The sequence below is a fragment of the Pongo abelii genome, chromosome 10 (genome assembly GCF_028885655.2).
Source record: "Pongo abelii isolate AG06213 chromosome 10, NHGRI_mPonAbe1-v2.0_pri, whole genome shotgun sequence".
NCBI lineage: Eukaryota > Metazoa > Chordata > Mammalia > Primates > Hominidae > Pongo > Pongo abelii.
In genome coordinates, this window is record NC_071995.2 from 97039489 (window position 1) to 97053802 (window position 14314).

The 14314-nt window shown below is 43.2% G+C and overlaps 1 long non-coding RNA gene across 6 annotated transcripts in view; it reads right to left on the reverse strand.

Moving 5' to 3' along the window:
• The window catches only part of LOC103892113 (uncharacterized), a 148698-nt gene that overhangs the window by 126023 nt on the left and 8361 nt on the right, over positions 1-14314 (reverse strand). For 3 of the 6 annotated variants that reach the window (XR_008512088.1, XR_008512091.2, XR_008512087.1), the window contains one exon: positions 4134-4249. The exons of 1 other annotated variant lie outside the window; for it this stretch is intronic. This is a non-coding gene — a long non-coding RNA (uncharacterized LOC103892113). Of the gene's footprint in view, positions 1-1991; positions 3490-4133; positions 4250-7271; positions 10543-14314 lie in introns of those variants that run through there. 2 more of the 6 variants (XR_010135670.1, XR_008512090.1) reach the window with 2 other exon arrangements.

Genomic DNA, 14314 nt, shown 5'->3' on the forward strand with positions numbered 1-14314 from the left:
AGAGAGAAGAAAAGAGAGAGAGATGGAGGGAGGAAGGGAGGGGAGGGGAGGGGAGGAGAGGAGAGGAGAGGAGAGGAGGAGCCTCCAGTGCTACACCTGCAAGGAAATGAACTCTGCTAACAACTTGAGCTACCTTGGAAATGAATCTTTCCCTAATGGAGCCTCCAGAGGAGGAGGCGGCCAACCAGTGTCTTGATTTCAGCCTAATGAGATCTTGAGGAGAGAAACCAGCTAAAATGTGCCAGGCTCCTCACCTGTAGAAACTATGAGACAATAAATGTATGTTGTTTTAAGCTGCTGCATTGGTGATAATTTATTATGTGGCAATAGAAGACTAACACACCCACCATGACCTGCTGTCTTCACGAACTGAGGAAATTCACCTTACCCCATAGAAGGGGTTTTCTTTGATTTCTTCTTGAAAGTAGGTAAGAAACCATGGCAAGCTTGGGAGCTACAGATAGGGTCCCACTTCTTGACTATGTTTCTGCAGATATCATTACCTGACCCAAACTGCAGCCCTGCCAGATGTCCCAGCTGTGATATATCCTGTGTTTCCCAGAACTCACTCTTGACCCTGACCGCAGACTTCCCAAAAGGAGCTCTTGCATTCTCTCAGGAACACTGCCACTGAACTTGACCCAGAGCTTATCTTTTGAGAGCCTGCTGCAATGGTTGGGCTTGCCACTCAGTTGTCAAAAATAAGCAATATAAGGCCAGGAGCCATGGCTCACACCTGTAATCCTAGCACTTTGGGAGGCTGAGGCAGGCAGATCACTTGATTCCAGGAGTTCAAGACTAGCCTGGGCAACATGGCGAAACCCTGTCTCTACCAAAAAAGAAAATACAAAAATTAGCCGGGCACGATGGTGCATGCCTGTAGTCCCAGCTAATTGAGGAGCTAAGGTGGGAGGACTGCTGAAGCCTGGGAGGTCAAGGCTGCACTGAGATGTGACTGTGCCACTACGCTCCAGCCTGAGCAACAGATCAAGACTCTGTCTCTAACAACAACAAAGATATTTTTTGTTCTATCAAATACAAAAAATAAACAATATAATATTTAAGGATACATATAGGTGGTAAAACTATAAAGCAAAGCAAGAAATAATTATCAAAAAATCAGGATAGTGGTTATCTCTTGAGGAGGAAGAAGAAGAAGATGATTAAAGTAGAGCACACAGAGGATTTTCAAGTCACTGGCAAGGTTTTACATGTTCATCTGGATAACAGGTACACAGGTGTTCATTTTACCATTATTCTATAAACTCTGTATTTTCATACAGTCTTCTGTGGTATTATGCTTAACACATAAATGCTTAATAAAAGATAGCATTATTATAAATTGAGGAAATGCAAGACATGAAACTACAAATTAAAATTCCATCCGGCCGGGCACGGTGGCTTATGCCTATAATCCTAGCACTTTGGGAGGCCGAGGCAGGCAGATCATGAGGTCAAGAAATCGAGACCATCCTGGCCAACATGGTGAAACCCCATCTCTACTAAAAATACCAAAAAAAAAAAAAAAAATTAGCCAGGGGTGGTGACAGACGCCTGTAATCCCAGCTACTTGGGAGGCTGAGGCAGGAGAATCCCTTGAACCCAGGAGGCGGAGGTTGCAGTGAGCCGAGATCATGCCATTGCACTCTAGCCTGGGCAAAAAGAGCAAAACTCTGTCTCAACAACAACAAAAAATAAAATAAAATTCCATCCTGACTGCTTTGTCCTTGAGTTTCTTTCCTTAGAATTTACGAGAGTGTTAAAAGTTTCATAGGAAATCGTCTCTGAATATCAGGAACCCTTTAGAGTTTCCACCAGTGGGGAAAAGATGAGCTATTCAATAAACAGTATTAGATTTTATTCATATCTCAAATCTTACACCAAAATAAATTTCAGATAGATCAAGACTTATATGTGAAAAAAATGAAAACTTGAAAGTAAGACAAGAAAATATGGGAGAATTATTTTACAATCTGGGAAAGCCTTTCTAAGCATGATGCAAAATATAGATGCAATAAAAGGAAAGAAGCTAAATATAAATACATGTTTTAAATTCTGCTTACTAACAACACCAGAAACAAACTCAAAAGGCATGAAAACCTTGGAACAACTATTTGTATTCCTATAGATTGATAAGAAAAAGACCAGTAATTCACTGAAAAAAAAAAAAATGGGCAGAGGATATGAACAGACAGTTCTTAGAAATTTCAAATGGCTTTTAAACATATGAAAGTATGCTCTATCTTTCCATAATAAGGAAAATGCAAATTTAAACTACCAGATTGGCACAGATAAAAATTTTGATAACACCATGTGGGTGAAGGTTAGAGAAACAGATGCTCTCACATATTGCTGGTGGGAGTGTAAACTGGCTCAACCCCTGTGGAGAACAACTTGACAATATCTATCAAAATCTAAAGCGCATGTTTTGGCAGGCACCATGAGTTGTGTACCCCAAAATCATTGCTCCATACTCCTTGTTAATAGAATCCATTTGTTCAAGTGGCAATGTGCCAAGCCCCAAGAAATGAATTTATGTGCAGATGCATTCATATTCATTAAGCACTTACTGGGTGCTGGGCACTGTTCTGGGCTCTGGGGACACAACAGAGAAGGAAGCAGAACAACCCCCCCGCCCCCCGCCTTCATGACAATCCTGCACCCACTGATGAAGATACCAGAGCAAAATGGCAATAGTGGTATTTTGATGTGTATTTCAGATAATAAATGACCACCATATAATTTTTCATCAAAACTCACACACTTTTGAGATTGAATGCAATGCTATTATAAAATATACTAGGGCCAGGCACGGTGACTCACGCCTGTAATCCCATCATTGTGGGAGGCCGAGCCGGGGGGATCACTTGAGGTCAGGAGTTTGATACCAGACTGGCCAACATGGCGAAACCCCGTGTCTACTAAAAATACAAAAATTTGCCAGGCGTGGTGGTGCGTGCCTGTAATACCAGCTACTCGGGAGGCTGAGGCAGGAAGATCACTTGAACCTGGGAGGTGGAGGTTGCAGTGAGCTGAGATCATGCCACTGCACTCCAACCTGGGCGACAGAGCGAGACTCTGTCTCAAAAAAAAAAAAAAAAAAATGCTAGGACAAGAGGTACAAACTGGCCTTGTCCCAAGCAAACTAGGAAATATGGTTACCTGTAATCCTAAAATATTGATGATGTTAACACTGCCTCAGTTGCTATGATGCCCTTCAATTCTAAAATGACTCCATCAGGAAAGTGAAGAAAATCAGAACCCAAACTAGCTCTAGAGAAAAGATACTCAACCTCTTTAATAATGAGGAAAATATAGAAACAAATCAATAATAAGATGCCTTGGAAGGATTTGAAAGATAGGAATGATAGGTTCAGAATGATTTCAAAACTTGTCCAACTTTTCTAACATGGTGATGTCTGTGTAAAAAAAAAAAAAACTTGTCCAGCTTTGATTTGAAATTGTAATGCAGTTTTCTGGATGTATCTCCTGAAATAGAAATGATGAAAACATCATTGTTGAATTGAGGAAAAATGGTGTTATACTAATAAATTTCAGCTCTTACACCCAGCACAGAAAACTAGAATACAAAAAAAAAAACTAATATTAGAATCATTATTCATACCCTTTTGCCTGGCAGTCACTTTCCCAGCCTCTTTGTGGCCCAAAAGTGGTTAATGAAACAGGAAAACAACTGTCAGAATTTCCCTGAAAAGGCTTTCTCCCAGTTAAAAGGGACATTCAAAAGGATAGTATGCTGGAGCTGCCTCTTCCCTCATGTTCCAGCCTTGAAACTGGCCATGATGGCTGCAGCAGCTAATTTGCAGACATGAAGTGACAATCAAGAAAAAGAAATGTCCTTTTGCTAAAGGTAGCAGAGAAGAAAGACCCAGAACAAGAAGAGAGTACTCAAAGCCTATGATGGCCTTGTTGAGCTGCCAGACCAACCCCAACATCACTCAAGAGAATTCTTGTGAGTTAGAAATGGGAGAGAAGCTGGGCATGGTGGCTCATGCCTATAATCCCAGCACTTTGGGAGGCCGAAGCAGGCAGATCACTTGAGGCCAGGAGTTCGACACCAGTCTGGCTAACCTAGTGAAACCCTGTGCTCTACTAAAAAATACAAAACTTACCTGGGCATGGTGGCATGCCTATAATCCCAGCTACTCTGGAGGCTGAGGCAGAAGAATTGCTTGAAGCCGAGAGGCAGAGGTTGCAACAAGCTGGGATCACACCATTGCACTCCAGCCTGGGTGACAGAAAGAAGCTTGTCTCAAAAAAAGAAAAGAAAAGAAAAGAAAAAATGGGAGAGAGACTTTCCTCTGTATACCTTATACCTTCTGGTATCTGGTACTTTTTGAACTTCGTTCTGTGTGCATGAATTGCCTATTCAAATAAAACTGTAATGCCTGAGTTTTTTTGTTTGTTGGTTTTTTTTTTGAGACGGAGTTTCACTCTTGTTGCCCAGGCTGGAGTGCAATGACATGATCTTGGCTTACTGCAACCTCCGCCTTCCAGGTTCAAGCAATTCTCCTGCCTCAGCCTCCCGAGCTGGGATTATAGGCGCATGCCACCATGCCAGGCTAATTTTGTATTTTTAGTAGAGATGGGGGTTTCACCATGTTGGCCAGGCTGGTCTCGAACTCCTGACCTCAGGTGATCCACCCACCTCGGCCTCCCAAAGTGCTGGAATTGCAGGCATGGGCCACCACGCCTGAGATCTTATCAAATATTTAAACCAAAAATATTTTACATCTACATTTTTTTAGTGGAAATATAATTTTAAAAATCATAGTTTAGCCAGGTGCGGTGGCTCACACCTGTAATCCCAGCACTTTGGGAGGCTGAGGCAGGCAGATCATCTGAGGTCAGGAGTTCGAAACCAGTCTGGCCAACATGGCGAAATCCTGTCTCTACTAAAAATACAAAAAAAAAAAAAAAAATCAGCCAGGCATGGTGGTGGACGCCTGTAATCCCAGCTACTCGGGAGGCTGAAGCAGGGAGAAATGCTTGAACCCGGGAGGTGGAGGTTGCAGTGAGCCGAGATCATGGCACTATACTCCAGCCTGGGTGACAGAGCGAGACTCGGGCTCAAAAAAAAAGGCAGAGTTTGAGGGCGGGGGCTCGCACATGTAATCCCAGAACTTTAGAAGGCTGAGGAGGGAGGATCTCCTAAGCCCAAGAGACCAGGCTGGGCAACAAAGTGAGATCTCATCTCTATAAAAACCAAACAAAACACTTTGGTGAAAAATGCGATACAATGAAGTATATTATAGACAAAAGGGGCCTTCAGTATTAACTCTCACATATTGATTGTCGATGAAGAAAAGAGTCAAACTCTGTAAAATATTTGAGGAGACTTATTCTGAGCCAAATATGAGTGACCATGGCCAGTGACACAGCCGCAGGAAATCCTGAGAACATGTGCTCAAAGTGGTCGGGCTACAGCTTTTTATTACACATTTTAGAGAGACAGAAGACATCAAAAAATACATGTAAGATGTCCATTGGTTCAGTGAGGGTGGATGGGGCACTTCTACATCATGGATGAATTCAAAGATTTTCTGATTGGGAGTTAGTTGAAAGAGTTTATCTAAAGACCTGAAATTTATAGAAGGGAGTGCCTGAATTAAGATAAGGGGTTGCAAAAACCAAGGTTCTTGTTATGCAAATAAAGTCTCCAGGTAGCAGGCTTCAGAAAGAACAGATTGTAAATATTTCTGGCTCTCGTTCCATCACCCAGGCTGGAGTGCAGTGGTGCAATCTCAGCTCACTGCAGCCTCAACCTCCCAGGCTCAAGCCATCCTCGCACCTCTCAGCTTCTGGAGTAGCTGGAATTACAGGTGCGCGCCACTATGTCCTGGTAATTTTTGTATTTTTAGTAGAGACAGGGTTTCACCATGTTGCCCAGACTTATCTCGAACTCCTGGGCTCAAGCAACCCACCTGCCTCGGCCTCCCAAAGTGCTGGGATTACAGCAGTGGGCCACAGCACCAGGTCAGATTGTAAAACTTTTATTTTTTATTTATTTTTATTTATTTATTTAATTTTTTTTTTTTTTTTTTTTTTGAGACGAAGTTTCGCTCTTGTTACCCAGGCTGGAGTGCAATGGTGTGATCTGGGCTCACTGCAACCTCCACCTCCCAGGTTCAAGCAGTTCTCCTGCCTCAGCCTCCCAAGTAGCTGGGATTACAGGCGCCCACCCCGCCACCCCACGTCTGGCTAATTTTTGTATTAGCCAGAGATGGGGTTTCACCATGTTGGCCTGGCTGGTCTCGAACTCCTGACCTTCAGGTGATTCACCTGCCTTGGCCTCCCAAAGTGCTGGGATTATAGGCGTGAGCCAACATGCCCGGCCAAAAATTTTATTTTTTACCTTTTTAAGGTGCAAGACTCTTAATTAATTTTCTCCTGGTTAAGGAAAAATATCTGGAAAGGGAAAGGGATTCTCTACGGAAAGTAGATTTTCCCCACAGGAGACACCTTTGCAGGGCCATTTCAAAATGTGTCAAATATATATATATATATATATATATATATATATATATAGGGGTAAACTACTTCAATTTACTTCAGGGCCTGCTGTCTGTCATGTTGGTATCTTACTGCTACAAAAAGCCTGCTTTGTCAGACTTATGTTAATGCTGGTCAGATGTGCCTGAATCCCAAAGGGAGGAGAGTATAAGGAGGCTTGTCTGACCACCTGTTCCCATCATGACATGAACTAGTGTTTCAGGTAACTTTGGAATGCCCTTGGAAAAGGAGGCATCCATTCAACTGATTGGGGAGCTTAGAATTTTATTTTTGGTCTACGTGGTAAAGCTTAAAGTTGCAGAAATCATTATCCTCAGTCAAGCTAAAGCCTAGGTATCCAGACCTCTCTTTCACCTAATTTATTTGCAATTAATCCAAAGTTCTAGGCCAGGCACAGTGACTCACACCTGTAAACCCAGTCCTTTGGGAGGCGGAAGCATGGAGGATCACCCGAGGCCAGGAATTCAAGACTGCAGTGAGCTAAGATTGCACCACTGCTCTCCCGCCTGGGTGACAGAGCAAGACCCTGTCTCTAAAAGAAATTTTTAAAACAAATAACAAAGTAATGGTTTATGCTGTATTTATAAAACAACATATGTAGTAAGATTTTCTTTGTTTTAGAACCCAGAAAGCTGTGCCAAATGCTTTGAGAGTTGACTTATTTCCTATTAGGTTTTTTAAATACTTGCAGCCCAGATACTGCTTTTAATTTTTTAAAAAACAGTATCCATACTTACAGGCTCTGATTAAGTTTCAAAGACTAAGCCTGCCGTGCTTGTCGGTGTGTGATTCCTTCCTCTAAGATTCCAGACATTCCCGTCTCCAGGCATCACTGTGTCGGGGGAGCGCTGTGTGAAAATGGCTGTGATCTTTGTGCGGTTTGTCCGGTTATACCTCACTAGGACACCAGAGGGCGCAAGGAGGGCCAGCACTTGTTTTTCTTTAAATCTCGAATCAAAGTCCATACAGAGAACAACAAAAGACCCGGAACACAGGAGCCTTGAGACAAAGGGACTCGGGGAAAAGGCTGCACACCGTTTTACTGAAGTGGAATTTGCTTCTTCACCCTCCTCACCTCCTCACCTCCTCCCCACCTTAAGGAACTAGAAATAAACAACTTAAGCTGCAAAATAATGAAATCTTTGGCTAACAAGGAAAACCAAACTAGAATACGTTACTCAACATGTCATAGGCTAAGAGGACTATCACAAATGTACATTTGAGCTATTTGCTTTGCCTAATATTAGTAACTTTAAAGAAAATTTTATTGTTTGCTTTTCTGAGTTCAATATATGCACATAGTAGAAAATTTAGAAAAGGTGAAATAGCAAAAAAAACAGCGATCATCAACACACTCTTAACCCAGATATAACTACTTTTAATATTTTCAGCTACTTCTTTCCAGATGTTTTCTTTTTTTTTTTTTTTTTTTTTTTTTTTGAGACGGAGTCTCACTCTGTCCCCATGCTGGAATATAGTGGCGCGATCTAGGCTCACTGCAACCTCTGCCTCCCGGGTTCAAGTGATTCTCCTGCCTCAGCCTCCCGAGTAGCTAGGATTATAGGCACCTGCCACCACGCCCAGCTAATTTTTGTATTTTTAGTAGAGACGGGGTTGCACTATGTTGGCCAGGCTGGTCTCGAACTCCTAACCTCAAGTGGTCCTCCCGCCTCAGCCTCCCAAAGTGCTGGGATTACAGGCATGAGCCACCGCACCCGGCCACCAGACGTTCCCAATACTTACAAATGCATAGGAAAAAAATGGGATTCTGTGTGCTATTTTGTGCTGGTTCTCTTCTTATCTACTAGATCACTAACTTCATTTTATTGATAAATTCTGATAATAAAACTTTGCTAATCATATGAGTTAATTACAGGTAGGAGAATAAGAAATTTCAAAAGCTACAGGCAGCTTTTTTCCCAAAATATCAGCAACTTGAATGCCAGACCTGAGTCATGTATTTGAAGCAGAAGTTTTTCTGTTGCTTTGTGTTTAGAAAACACAGAAAGACTAAAGAAAAGGCCTGGCGCAGTGGCTCACACCTGTAATCCCAGCACTTTGGAAGTCCAAGGCGGATCACAAGGTCAGGAATTTGAGACCAGCCTGGTCAACATGGTGAAACCCTGTCCCTATTAAAAATACAAAAATTAGCCAGGCATGGTGGCCCGCACCTGTAGTCCCAGCTAATCGGGCGGCTGAGGCATGAGAATTGCTTGAACTTGGGAGGCACGGGTTGCAGTGAGCCAAGGTTACACCACTGCACTCCAGCCTGGGCGACAGAGTGAGACAGGTCTCAAAAATATATATATATCCAAAGAAAAGAAGTAGAAACTGTTCCATCCCACCCCAAACAGGCTGAATAATTTGTCCTTCCAGGTAGCCTGAGGACTGAACGCCAAAGGGCCAGGGGGTGTGGGTCACTAGGACCCTTTGTTCCTCACACTGGGGCTAGTGTTTGCCTTAAGGCTAGACAGGTCAGTAAAGCTATTAACTGGGATAGGTCAGCAGGTGGTCAGTAGGGCAAGAAAAAAGTCAGGAACACAGAGGTCACTGATCTCCTGTTGGGTTGGGGCCAATGTTGGCAGTCAGGTTCCTTAAAGGACGGGAAGCTTAGGCCAGCCCAGGAACAGATAACCCTAAGGAAAGTGATGGCAAGATCTGAGGCCCTGGAAACCTCTGAGGGACACCTAATCACTAAGCCCACAGATTCCTTAATTTACAGCAACAGATAAAGGTGATGTTCTCGGCCACAGGAATTTAGTTAAATCACTGGAGCTGTCTGGCCTCAGTTTCCTTATCTGTATAACGAAAGGATCAAGAAGATCGGTAAGGTTCCTGTCAGTTCCTCAAAGACTGTGATGTTTAATTCTCCCCAGTCACGCATTATAATGAAAGGTGAAGACATTTCCTGCCCCCTGCCACTCCAGTCCCCTAAGCAGCAGCCCCTCTACCATATACTCTTTCCCGCATTGCCACTTTTCCCAAATTGCCACATGCTCTGAGCCTTTGTATTAATGTTTCTCTGTTCCCTAAGTGCTGGAAAACATTTCCCCCATTCTTTTTCTAAGTTCATCATCATTCTTTGGTGGCCCAGCTAAAAATAGGTCTTTCTTTGACCACTCCAGCCCTTCCCTCTCTGTAATCCCATAGTATTCTGCACATACTTCCACCACTTTCTACCTCTGTAGCCTTCATCTTCCAGTGCCTCAGTTTCCTCACTGTAAAAAGGAGAAAATTGTTATAGCAAACTCATAGGATTTAAATAAGGATTAAATGGTATTAAATAAAATGTATAGTAAGTCATTGGTTTGAACTGAGTTCCTACGCTAGGCCCAACAGACAAACCAAAATAGAGTCACTCATGCTGGACTTCCATACCACCAAGCTGAAAATAAGTTGCTTATCTGACCTTCCAAGAAATCAGGATGGGGCAGAGCATGGTGGCTCACACCTGTAATCCCAGCACTTTGGGAGGCCAAGGCAGGTGCTGAGCTTGAGATCAGGAGTTCAAGACCAACCTGGGCAACATGGCAAGCCCCTGCCCCCCCAACACCACCACCATCCCTCTACAAAAAATAAAAAATATTAGTGGCATAGTGGCGCGTGCCTCTGGTCCCAGCTACTCCAGAAGCTGAGGTGAGAAGATCGGTTCAGGCAGGGATTGCAGTGAGCTGTGATCACCCCGGCCTGGGTGACAGGGCAAGACCCTGTCTCAAAAAAAAAGGAGAGAAAAAAAAGAGAGAAAGAAATCAGGAGCGAGATATAATAGTCAAATCCCCAAGCAGGTCGGTTTTTGCTGGAATGATAAGAAGGTCCACTCTGCTTTAACCTTTAAACGGAAGTAACTTTAAAGCACCAATCCACTTTGTGTTTTCTGTTTCTGCTTTGGTCAACCCTTTTTTGTCTATAAAGCCAACCTTGGCCGGGCAAGGTGGCTCATGCCTGTAATCCCTGCATTTTGGGAGGCCAAAGCAGGTGGATCACCTGAGGTAAGGAGTTTGAGACCAGCCTGGCCAACATGGTGAAACTCCGTCTCTACTAAAAATACAAAAAATTAGTTGGGCATGGTGGCGAGCACCTGTAATCCCAGCTACTCGAGAGGCTCAGGCAGGAGAATCGCTTGAACCTGGGAGGCAGAAGTTGCAGTGGGCTGAGGTTGTGCCACTGCACTCCAGCCTGGGCACCAAGAGCGGAACTCTGTCTCAAAAAAAAAAAATAAAAGCCAACGTCTTCTGTTCAGCTCATTGAAATACTCATTCTATTTTATGGAATGAGATGTTGCCTGATTTTAGAATCACAAATGGAAGCCAATTAAGATCTTTAAATCTGTTATAACTTTGTCTTTGGACAATGGTTAATATTATATAAGGCACTTGAAGCCTAAGGCATAGCAGGCTCTCCATCAGCATGAGCTATGCCTCCACCATAGCACTTACCAAATTGTATTGTAACTATCAGTTAAAAGTCCACCTCCCTCAAGAAATTTGAGTTCCTTGAGGGCAAGAAGTGAGTCTTACTAATTTTTTGTGCCCAATGCCTATCTCCATGCTTGGCACAAAGGATAAATCAATAAAGATTTATTTTTTTAAATAAGGAGGGAAAGAAAAGACTAAGTGTTAGTCGAGCTGAAGGGAGACAGACTTTTGCCTCTCAGTTTTTTGTTTTTTGCTTTTTTTTGAGACAGAGTCTTGCTCTGTCGCCCAGGCTGGAGTGCAGTGACATGATCTCGGCTTCCTGTAACCTACGCCTCCAGGGTCCCAGTTCAAGCAATTCTCCAGTAGCTGGGATTACGGGTACGTGCCACCATGCCCAGATAATTTTTGTATTTTTAGTGGAGACGGGGTTTCACCATATTGGCCAACCTGGTCTTGAATTCCTGACCTCAAGGTCGGCCCACCTCCTCTCAGTTTTAACTTTAAATTATTATTTAAATAAATTAGAGGCTAGGCCCAGTAGCTCATGCCTGTAATCCCAGCACTTTGGGAGGCCAAGGCAGGCGGATGATTTGAGGTCAGGAGTTTGAGACCAGCCTGACCAACATGGTGAAAACCCGTCTCTACCAAAAATACAAAAAACTTAGCCGGTCGTGGTGGTGCACACCTGTACTCCCAACTACTCAGGAGACTGAGGCAGGAGAATCACTTGAACCCAGGAGGTGGAGGATGCAGAGCCGATATGGAGCCAGTGCACTCCAGTCTGGGCAAAGAGTAAGACTCCGTCTCAAAAAAATAATAAATAAATAAATAAATAAGACTGGGGAATAGTGAAGTATGAGCATCCCCAATATCTTCCCCACCCCTCACTTTAATAATCTAAACATGTATCCATCTAATTTGCCCTCCAGGCCCAAATCATAAACATTCATCTTTCAATTTTAATGTTTATAGACAGCAAGTTCTCGTAATTTTCCATAATCTATTAAACCCAAATTTCCAAAATTTGGGTAGTTTCCAGTTTTTGACTATTATAAATATAACCACTATAAACATAAGTGTGCAGGGTTTTTTGTGGACATATGTCTTCATTTCTCTCAGGTCAATATCCACGAGCAGTGTTGCTGGATCTTAGGATAAATGTATGTTTGTTTATTTGTTTGTTTGGAGACAGTGTCTGGCTCTGTCACCTAGGCTAGAGTGCAATGGCTCAATCTCAGCTCACTGCAATCTCTGCCTCCCGGGCTTAAGCCATTCTCCCACCTCAGCCTCTTGAGTAGCTCAGACCACAGGCACATGCCACCACACCTGGGTAATTTTTGTATTTTTTGTAAAGATGAGGGGGTCTTACCATATTGCCCAGGCTGGTCTCAAACTCCTAGACTCAAATGATCCTCCTGCTTCAGCTTCCCAAAGTACTGGGATTGCAGGTTCGAGCCACTGTGCCCAGCCTACATCTTAATTATGGTCAAAATTCATAGACTAGTACCCTTAAAAAGAGTAAATTTTACCCTAATAAATTATACCTCAATAAACCCTAAAAATAGTAAATAGGTAAGTGGAGATAGATAGATAGATAGATAGAGAGAGAGAGAGAGAGAAAAAGAAAGAAAGAAAGAAAGAAAGAAAGAAAGAAAGAAAGAAAGAAAGAAAGAAAGAAAGAAAGAAAGAAAGAAAGAAAGAAAGAAAGAAAGAAAGAAAAAGAAAGAAGAGGCACTCCCCCAAAAGTTCTCAACACAGCCTGGAAGGCCCTGCATTGTTCTACTCCCATCAGCCTTTTCAGCCTCATCTCCCCACGATGCTGCTCACCCTCTCTGCTCCTCTCTAGTCACTTCTGCCTTCTTTCACACCCTCTACTCACCACATTTCCTCTGTTCCTACAACCTTAGCACATCCAGTTCCATCTACCTAAGAAGCTCTTTCCTTTGCTCTTCCCCATCATCTTAGTAACTGTCACAGTTGTAATTTTACTTTTTTTGGTTTGTTTGTGTGTTTTGGAAACGTAGTCTTGCTCTGTCGCCCAGACTGGAATGCAGTGGCACGATCTCTGCTCACTGCAACCTCCTCCTCCCAGGTTCAAGCAATTCTCCTGCCTCAGCCTCCCGAGTAGCTGGGAGTGCCCACCACCATGCCCAGCTAATTTTTTGTATTTTGGTAGAGACGGGGTTTCACCATGTTGCCCAGGCTGGTCTCGAATTCCTGAGCTCAGGCAATCCGCCCACCTCGGCCTTCCAAAGTGCTAGGATTACAGGTGTGAGCCACTGCACCTGGCCTGTAATTTTACTTTTTTATTTTTGTTATTCTTTTACTAGTGTTATGTGTCTCCTCCACTGAAATAAAAGCTCCTTGAGACCAGGGTCTTTGTTCATCACTGTATCTCCAGAACCTAGTACTGTGTTTTACCTACACAATGAGTGTTCAACCATTATATTCAACTGACTACTTCATGTCTCAACCTTAACACGTCCAAAACTGAAATGTTGATCATCCCCCTGCTCCCACCAGGGTCATTACTCCACATGCAGGGCTGCCATAGTGCACAATTCCAAGGAGTGCCATCCACAGCACAGTCTATGGGTGGCATCTTGCCTCTGTTAAAGTGAACTAAATATGGCCAGAGAACGACTCCGTACTTCCATATTTGAGTCCTTATGGACAACCGTAACCTAACTTAATGGGTAGACAAGATTGAAAACCTAATTTAGGAGTATACAACTCTAACAATAGCTGAGTCTTGGCCAATCACAGCAGCCATACTTCAACCACTCATATACTGCTGAGTGTTCAAACTGTGTTCAAATAAGGCAAACGCCAACCTGTAACCAAACCAGCTGTTTCTGTACTTCACTTCCAATTTCTGTACCTCACTTCCCTTTTTTTGCCTGTAAATTTGTTCTGACTACCAGGCATCCCTGGAGTCTCTCTGAATTTGCTGTGATTCTGGGGGCTGCCTGATTCACGAATAGTTTATTGCTCAGATAAACTACTTTACATTTATTTATTTATTTATTTATTTATTTATTAAGATGGAGTCTTGCTCTGTTGCCCAGGCTGGAGCTTGATCTCTGCTCACTGCAACCTCCACCTCCCGGGTTCAAGCGATTCTCCTGCCTCGGCCTCTCAAGTAGCTGGGATTACCAGCACACACCACTATGCCTGGCTAATTTTTGTATTTTTAGTAGAGATGGGGTTTCACCATGTTGGCCAGGCTGGTCTCAAACTCCTGACCTCAAGTGATCCTCCTACCTCGGCCTCCCAAAGTGCTGGAATTACAGGCGTGAGCCACTGCACCTGGTCAAACTTCTTTACATTTAATTCAGCTGAAGTTTTTATTTTAACAACTTCTT